The 9,860-nt window shown below is 38.5% G+C and overlaps 1 protein-coding gene across 4 annotated transcripts in view; it reads right to left on the reverse strand.

Moving 5' to 3' along the window:
- The window catches only part of EPM2A (EPM2A glucan phosphatase, laforin), a 291,921-nt gene that overhangs the window by 73,379 nt on the left and 208,682 nt on the right, over positions 1–9,860 (reverse strand). The gene's annotated exons all lie outside the window — the stretch shown is intronic.

A 9,860-nucleotide genomic window follows, 5' to 3' on the forward strand; every position in this document is an offset into this window, starting at 1 on the left:
GGTCGTGTTGCAGAGCATCCTAAAAGAGGACTCTATCCAGGTTCTCAAGGTAGGAGATGCTAAGGAAACTCGCCTCTAAACTTTATCTAAATATCCATAAAAATCTGTTCATGCCCCTCTATCCAGATCTAGTTAGAACTCCAGTCTTTCCTTCACAGACAACCGACTACAGAATGCCAACTTGCTAGTAATTCCCATTCACTTTTGATCCCTCCTGCTGATTAGTTACACTATACTCAGACTTACTTCTAAAAATACATGTCTGGTTATGTGTCTTTTCAAAAAATATATATCTATAGTATTGTCATATTGCTCTTAGAATGAGGAAAAAGTCTGAACATGACACATAAAGCTATTCTCAATCTGATCCCTTGCCTCTGACCCCTCTTCTGTCTTACCCCCCTGCCTTCTCCCTGGTAAAGTTCCTGTCAAGTTGGTCTTTTTCAGGATCACAAAGCATAATGTATTTTGCCCTACCTCATGTGTTCCCTTGACCTGCTCCACCCTAAGCAAACCCTACACATTATTCAGACTCAACCCAAAATTCATTTCTTGGACGGATCCTTTTCAGTATCTTTCTTATATACCCTTATAATTCTTATACTTTCAAATCATAAGCTTACCATGGCTTATAATTATCAACTATTATTATTATTATTTTTTTTTTTAGAGAGAGAGTGGAGGGGAGAGACAGAGGGAAGGAAAGACAGAGAATCTTTTTTTTCCTCCCTTATTGTTTTTCATTTAAATTCATTAATTAACATGTAATGTATTATTGTTTCTTATACAACACCCAGTGCTCATTACATCACGTGCCCTCCTTAATGTCCATCACCCGGTTACCCCGTCTTCTTACCCCCTCCCCTCCAGCAATCCTCAGTTTGCTCCCTATGATTAAGTTTCTTGTGGTTGTCTCCCTGGAGAGAGAGAATCTTAAGCAGGTTCCATGCTTAGGACAGAGCCTGATTCAGGGCTCAATCTCGTGATCCTGAGATCATGACCTGAGCCATCATCAAGAGGGAGACACTTGACCAACTAAGCCACTAAAGCATCCTGTCAACTTCTTCTTATTAATTGATTAATGTCTGCTTCCTCAACTGTAAGTTTTTTGAGGGCAATGCTCAGGTCTGTTTGTAGTCATTCATTCTGTAGAAGCAAAAACAGTGCCTGGTGCATAGTAAACAATAAAAAAATACTTGTTTCATGCATGCATGCATGAATGAATAAGTGAGTGAATGAATGAATTGGTGTTAGCACTGTGGCTTTGAAATATGAGTCTTTGTCTAATGGAAGACCACAGTTTCTCCTTTACCTATTTCGTGACTTTCTTATAAAGATCAATAAAACTCTGCAGAGGAAAGTCTTTTATATATTATTGTCTTTATCACAGTTATAGAGGAGACACTGACAAAAGTGTGTACTTTGGGAAAAGGAATTAATTTAACCAAGATAAAGAGTTCCGTTAGGGATCAAGCCGAGACTTGTAGTGTGCTCTCTCTTCTGGGTCTTTTCTCTCTGTTCCTTGGAGCATGAAGGCAAAGGAGCCTGATTGATGACTGCCTTTCTGCTCACATCCTGACGGCATAAAATGTTCCTTGGTAACATCAAAAGATGCTTCTTTTAGCCCACTGGCATATGAACTCAGAAAGATTTGAGTTCCCAAGTGAAGTAGACTTTAGTGTAACAGACATCTGTTTATATAACAATTTATGTAATTAGAGCTGGGTAAAAAGAACTTGTGAGTTGGTATGAGAGAATTTCCTTTAAAGCTGTAGAACAATCATTTATATGGATGTTCCAACTGTTCAGAGAAACAGTCTCATCAAAACATCCTTCATCAAAGCCCTTTGAGTGAAGCAAATAAAACAGGAGCAACCGTCTTGTTCCAGAACATGTAAATCCCACTCTGTTTGATTTTCTATGACTTGCATTTTGATGTTAAAGCCCCAGTAAGGTTGAGGAAACTGCCAAGAGAAGAATCCTTCCAAGTTATGCCTCTAGCTACACAATCTAAGCAATGAGGTTGGCTGATACCTACCTGAATATCAGGTAACAGTACGCAGGCCTGTGGAAGAGAGTCACTCACCACCAAGGGCACAGAGGGCTACTGACCAACACCTGCCATTTAGGGGTCAACCCCCACGTGGTGCAGTGGTATTTACAAGACTAGTCAGTAGACAAGAGGCAGATGAGAAGAGTTAAGCGGTTTTGTCAGCAGTTCCTGTGGATGTTACTTCAAATTTGCTCATATCAACACCTGGCTCCTAAGATCCCCAGACCTTATGTGATAGATATTTCTGAAGAACCTCTCTCCTGGCCCCTACAGGCTCAGATGCCTACTTCTAAGGATAAACAGAATTTATACATTTTAATCTGACATGGGAGAAAATGACTTTAAACTACAATGGAGTCAAGTGTAGTAGATGTGGAAATTTGAAATCATAAATTACATGTTCACACAGTTTGCCTTGACTTGCCTTCTCCCTTCTAGCAAAGATCCTCAACTCTGATTAGGCTGAAAAACTGAGAAAGCACCCAGACCCACACTTCACTTCTTCGTAAAAATCAAAGAAGGTAAACAGAAAGGAGAAATTAGAGTATGCTGGCTTTCATGAAAGAAAGAAATGTGTAGAATTGTCACATGATTCTACTAGTTTTGATGTAGCCCGAGCTTGGTAAGCTTGATGATTGGGAATGGCAGAGGTTTGGTTTGTAGGAAATGCAAGTAGTTTAAATATGCAGATTCAGTTTATTGGTAAATGTATAAGTAAGGGTGCTAGAGTAATTTGACTGGTTCATCAAGCTTTGGGAGGAGCCATATTTCACATGTGGCAGGATTCAGTAATGCATATGACATTTGTAATAATAAAAACAGCTAACATTTTCTCAACACAGGAACTGTAGTATTTGTCACTTTTATATGTGGATGTCGAAGAGTTTCACAATATAAAGATTCAGGCTCCTGTTATTACTGAGTTATAATAACAATCACAAAATTTTTAATAATCAAATGAATTTGGGACAAAACTAACCAACAGGAAAAAAAAATTCTGAAACTTTCCTTTGTGTCCAAATTACGTATCTGGCAATATTCCCAGGGGCATCAAAGATGGTTGTGTGATACTCAACCTGTGTGGCCCTGGATTTCGAGATAGAATCGCCTGGAATAGCCACATGGTTCCTTTACTCTTGTCCTTTTTGTTGTCCTAATTATTTTACTTCCTGAGTCTTTCCTCTCTGTAAAATATTGTGGCCATCTGGTAGAACTCAGCCATTGCCTCCAGTCGTACCAATATATAAAATTGAGGTTACTGTAGACCCATCTGTCCTAAAGCACAAAGTTGAACTTTAGTCCAGAAACTCTGGAAGGGTAGCTTCCCATTTGGCTACAATTATTTAGAGGGTGCCTATTATTACAGAGTGAAAAGAGTGGAGGAAGAAGGCATAGTGAGAGACTTTGTTCTGTTAGGTAGGAACACATCTACACAATGCTAATGAAAGTTTTCTCTTCTGTGTGAGCCTGTAACCATCACTACGTATCACCTACGTTCCGAGACGTATAATAAGTTTAGTGAAATCTCCCAATTGTTTATTTAGTCTATTCAATTTACTTCCATCTAATCCAGAATCCCAAGGGCAAGGTCCTGAAGAAGAGAGGTGTAGGTAGAAGTAACCATTGTAATAAAAGCTTCTTCTTATTATGTTAACAGACACAGAAGCTCAGGCTAAAAGAGCTTAAATACTTCTCCAAAGTCTTAGAGTTGGAGTAGAAGAAAGAACCTGGAGTTGAACCCTGCACCACTGAACTCTTGCTCCTGGTCTCTGAAGAAAGAGGGAGATTTTATACCTAATTGAATACCGAGGCACACACCCTTCAAGCAAGGCAACAAAGGCATGAATCCAGGCCAAGGCAAGACTTTGAAAGTAGAATAAAGCCCACAGCTAAACCCTTGAGAGTCAATGAAAGGAGAGCCGCTGTGAATTCAGATTATTCAGGGAAAACTTTGGCTAACTAGGTAAGTGTCAGGCTAGATAGATCAAGATGGCCAGGAGAGAGAGATGGGAATTCCTCTGCTCTCTGAGCATCTCCTTGCTGTCCAGGGTTGCTGGCCAGACCAAACCCAGCCAAGCCTCTTGCCTCCCAAAGCTGCCATCTGCCACACAGCTCCGGCAGAGGCCAAACTCTGCCTGCATCATTTCCAGAGTTCCTTGCTTTTGCAAAGTCATCCTGAGGTGAGCCACAGAGAACTGTCCTCTAAATGACTGCACAACACCAAATAAATGACTTTCCTGAAGAAGAGATGACAGCTGAGGAAGCTGCTTACAGAGAGGAGGTGCACCCGCACTCACCTGCGGTCTCTTCCCACATCCCCAAGCAGCACGTGTTACCCACCCCCTCCTCCCCATCTGGAAGAAGGAGGAGATGGGTGGTAGCCTTATTAAAGCCTGGCACAGGGCCAGCTTTGCTCAAGCTGTCTTTATTATTCAATCTTAGGAAAGCACCTTGAAAATAAACAGTGACTGTCTCCTATCATGTATGTAGCACTTAGCAAATTGGAAGTGCTTAATAAAAGTCAATGAACCCAACATAAACCCTGACTATTAATATATATGTCTGACACACACTGAATGTGCAAATCAATAAGAAAATTAACATCTTGAGACCTTCAGGTTTTCACTGAATAAGCATTACGTTGAATTGAACAACGATTTTAATGCAGATTTGTGGTAATACTCATTACAAACATGCATTAAAATGATTTTGAGTGCATGATTATTTTGCAGAGCAGTGATTCTAAATGAAAGGACAATTAATTTAAGCTTTAGCCTTGTCGTATCCCATTTAAACGTTTCTAGTGATGCTCCCATAATCATGATACCACATAACTTATAAATAAAAATCCTTATTGTGGACTATCATATATTATTACTACTAAAACTATTAACTAAATGCTGGTATTAAAATTGTACCAACAGTAAGTAGAGAAAAACTTTAGTGTGGGAGAGGTTTTTATTTCTGATCATTGATTATTTTCTTTTGTCATTTTTATTTTGAAAAAATTTCAGAAAATTTGCAAGAATAATCCAAAAATTCCTGTATATCCTGCACCCAGATTCCCCGCTGTTAACCTTTTACCATATGTGTTTCATCACTCCCAGTATATACAGGTATATATATGTATACATATATATCGTTTATTTTTTTCTGCTTTTCAGGTAGTAATGGGGACAGCTGGTAAAATATAAAGAAGGTCTGAAGATTTGATAATAATAATTGATTAATATTGTTAATATCCTGATTTTAGCAATTATAGTGGTTATTTAAGAGGTAAAGGGACATCATGGTTGCAATTTACCTTACATGGTTCAGAAAAACAATAGTTTGTACATATATTCGTATGTTTATTTTTACTTTTTAATGAAATCCTTATGGTATGAAGAGGGAAATCTAATCATTAATTTTGGCATATAAATTATCAGATCAGTTTCAGAAAGAACTTGCAATATTTATGCAGCAGCCTTATCCTTGATGCAGGAATTTCACTCCTGGCATTCCTCGCCCCAAAATAGTCTTTTTTTTTTTCTTAACAGTTTTATTTATTTATTTGTCTGAGAAAAAGAGAGAGAGAGAGAGAGCATGCATGAGTGGGGAGAGGGGGAGGGAGAGAGATAATCTCAAACCGATTCTGTGCTCAGCACAGAATCCTACTGTGGGGCTGATTCTCAGAGCCCTGAGGTGATGACCTGAGCCCAAACCAAGTCAAGAACTTAACCAACTGAACATCCAGGCACCCCTCCCCACAAAATAGGCTTAATTACACAAAGCCTTAGACATCAAGTTGTTCATTACATCATGACTAACAGTAATAAAAAACTAAAATAAAAACAGCAAAGGTGAAAAAAACCTAAAAGTTTAAAAGTACAGGAAAGGCAGGGCAAATTATTATATATTCACAAGATAAAATGGGATTACAGCCATAAATAAAGTGTATTAAGTAAAAATGCAGTAGCGATGGAAAAATGTAGGTTGAGAAATTTAGTAAAAATAAGTTTCTAAATTGAATATATAATATGACTTCAAGTATATGAAAACAAACAAACAAAAAGGCATGGCAAAAGAAGTCAACCTGTTAACAGGGGTGGCACCTGGCTTGTACAAACCCTCCACTGGCAATGAGCAGGAATTAGCCCAAGGGGCCTCACTACCTAGCCCATTTCTGATCTCCTTTCAAACTGGCCCACTCTCCAGTTTCTGGTTTTGTGAAACAGAATGAAAGGAAGTAAATCAGAAACAAGCAAGTAGGGTTCAGAAGGCTTGCTGCAAACACCGCAAAGAGCAGCCATAAGTGCCTGGTGGGTGAAATTGTTGAGCTTGTTTGTAGATACAGAAACTTGATAGACAGGGTTGGTACTGCAAATGACTTTTTCCCTGTTTTCATTAAGTTCCAATTTTCAAGGCAGAACAATTATTAGTTTTATAATAATAATTTATAAAAGATTTAAGAAAATTAGCCCTTTGCTAAATGTCTTTATGGTACATAAAATGATGTGAATTTTAAGAATAGAAGAAAAAAATTATCTATTGAGTTACTATGCAGCTGGAACTGAGAAAAGTACTTTTACAAATGAAATATAAATATAAACTCATTTAATACTATATTCTATTTCTGTATTTTGATTACATGTTCATGCATAGTTGCTCAAGCCTAACATCTACAGTCATTTATATGCCTTCCATTCCCTAATCCCTCAATTAAATCAATTACAAATTGTTGCCAATTCGATACTAATTTTTTTCCAATTTTCCCCTCTCTTCAATCTCTGCTTTGCATCCCTTATTATCTTATGAGTCCATTGGCTGTAGGTTATGCTGATAAGAAACTAAGTCTGAAATCTCCATGGCATAACAGAGTACAGGTTTATTTCTCTCTCACTCAAGGGCCAGTGGGAGAGAGTTGATTCTCTATGGTCACTGTCCTCTGTGTCATGACAACAGTTCAGGCTGTTTCCAACTTGTGAGAACATTGTCTCAACAGTAGTACCCAAGACTGCCTTGCAAAAAAGGAAGAGACAGGATAGAGTAACTGCACTCATTTTTTTCTGATTCAGCCTGGAAGTGACAAAGTTGATCCAAACTGGTCATGGTCACATGGTTCTAACCTAAATGAAAAGGAGGCCAAGAAGGAAGGTGCACTTACAGACATCCAGTAAGCATCAGGTCCCCCAGCCACAGTCTCCTCTCTCTTTACATATATATCCACACTGGCTCTAGGCTTCTTCTCTCTAAAATGCAAGCTGACTGTTTTGGTCTTTTCTTGATTACAAAAAAACTTAATAGTTGTGTATCACCTAGAGTAGAATTTTTCAAACCCCTATTATTTTGTAGAAGTAATTTTTCACTTGATCTGAATTTTTCACTTGATCTGCATGTATGCACATGCATACATACATAAATTTAAAATATTTTAAACTGTACTAAAAATGCACAAATATCTTATATACAATTTCTCAGATCAAAGTCTCTATTTCATAAAAATACACATTATTCTCACTGTCCTCTGTATTATATAAATGTTGAGCATTAAAAATATACTAATAACATTTTATTTTTATTTGGTTTACATAATTGGCATTCTAGGTTAGATGGGGAAGAAGGGTCATAGCGTTAAAAACAGTTGGGAAGCATGGACCAGTGCACTGAGCTCCAATATGAGAATAGCTTCTGCTTGCATCTTCAGCCTGGCTCTTTGCCCTTTCCACCTTCCAACATTATTCTCCAAAATTTGTGAACTGCGTATAGTTTCTCTAGGGCATTATGCTATTTCCTCTTTCTACAGCAATACCCTCTTTTCTCACCTCCACTTTACCCAAAAAATTCCTGCCAGTATTTCAAGACTCTGATCAGATATTGTTTGGGTTTCTTCTGTGTTCTGATAGCTCCCTGTACACAATAAATTCAAAATTTGTATTTATAATTTTTCCCTCAACTTTCTTTCTGTAATTCCTTAAGGTCATCTTTATTCTTTGAATTGTAGCCCAGAGCTGGCCTATACTGTTCTTTCAATACATGTTTTTAAGATGCTGAAATGCACATTTATTTAGTCAGTCATTCAATAACTTTTAGCGAGCACATTATATTCTAGGCACTGTTCAATATACTGTAAACTTGGAATCGAATAGGCAAGTCCATTATCCTTGAGAAGAACCCAGCATAAGATGGCAACAATCCTAAGCATAAGACATCCTCCATATCGATCATTTTTATCATGTACCACAAGCATTTAATATCTCAAACTTTCTGCTAGCCAATAACATTTTAACAGTGATTCTCACATTAATAGATGCAGAAAAACAAATAATGGGTATTCACAATAAGCTGAGAACATAATTTAAAGAGAAATACTTGGCAAAGGCTGGAATTCTTTTGGCAAGTCAATACCATCTCTGATCTAGAACATTTTACAAATCTGGAAGCCATTTTTTTCCCCAGAATTTTTTGCCAGCAAGATTCCTCAAATGAAGATTGTTTCTTCTTACCAAAAGAATCTGATATTATAAGGGATTCCAGGAAGCAGACTATCAGGTTTAGGCACTGAGGACAGTTCATCTAACCTAGTTAGATCTGAAGGCAATGATGACTTCACTGCCAACAGAAATATGAATATTGATCGTTCGTGGCATGCAAGTGGCAAAGTACTTAGTTAAATTATCAACTGTAGTTTTCAGGAAAAAATACCTACTAAACCTCCTTTGCCAGCAGAAGTTGGGGCTCTCCCCTATTTGATGGGGCTGCCATCCCCATAATCGAAAACTCTCTAATGGCCTCCCTTGATTAATAAGGACAGGATGGGCTATGATGTAGTAACAACAACTCTAAAACCTCAGTGACTTAACATAACAAGAGTGTGTTTCTCTTTTATGTGACCTATCTGGTGGAGACAGGCAGGGACTTTATTCCACATGGATGCTTATGGCTCCAGATTGGTTGAAGTTCAGTCAACTTGCAGCTGGACTGGTGGAGCACATGGTAGCTGTTGGTAGGGAAGAGGCAAAGGGAGACTCCCAAACCAGCTCTCAAACACCTCAGCATAAAAGTATCACCTATTCCTCTTTGTTAGTCCACAACCTCAGGAAATCAAAATCTAAAGCCAGCTCTTTACAAGGAGGGCAGGGAGAGGCCAAAGGAGACAGACCATTCCAGATTGTTAGGTGGCAGGTTTACTAAGCAAGGGAACTTATACATGAAGCTTGTCTTGGGTAGTCACAAGAGGAGTAGGTCTCCACATTCACCTGCCAGAATCTTAAGAGTTTATATAGAGGGCTTGACTGGGTTTAGTTACATATAATATCCAGATGGTCCCAACAACATCCTACTATCTCAAGGGGTCATTGGGCAGCTCCCACTGCAGAACAAGAGGCAGAGGGTAAATTCCAAGGACAGGGAAGGGGATGAGCAGCATCTGATTGCCCAGGTTCAGCTCATAGGCCAACCAGAGGTCATGTCCTCTCAGTGAACTCCTCCAATACATTTACCAGAACGAGGAACTCCATCATTGCAAGGAGACTAAAAAGTATGGTGGAACATGGAGTTCTTTGATGAGAAGAAAATGTCTCTTCCACATCACCAAAAGCAGTTTTCTTGCAAGTGGGTGATGGTATTTCTCAGGGCTACCTGTAACCCTCCAGATTGTCTCCGGATTCCATAACTAGAGTCAGATACCAGCAAACCCCAAAGCCTTAATCACAAGTCTCAACCAAGGAGAAACAGATCATATGTGGAAATAATTGGAAGATTCCGCCAAACTATATCAGGAAAAATATAGGGAGTATAACAGGAATGAACTCTAAGGGTAGTAGAT

This window comes from Canis lupus, chromosome 1 (assembly GCF_003254725.2).
Source record: "Canis lupus dingo isolate Sandy chromosome 1, ASM325472v2, whole genome shotgun sequence".
NCBI classification, from domain to species: Eukaryota; Metazoa; Chordata; class Mammalia; order Carnivora; family Canidae; genus Canis; species Canis lupus.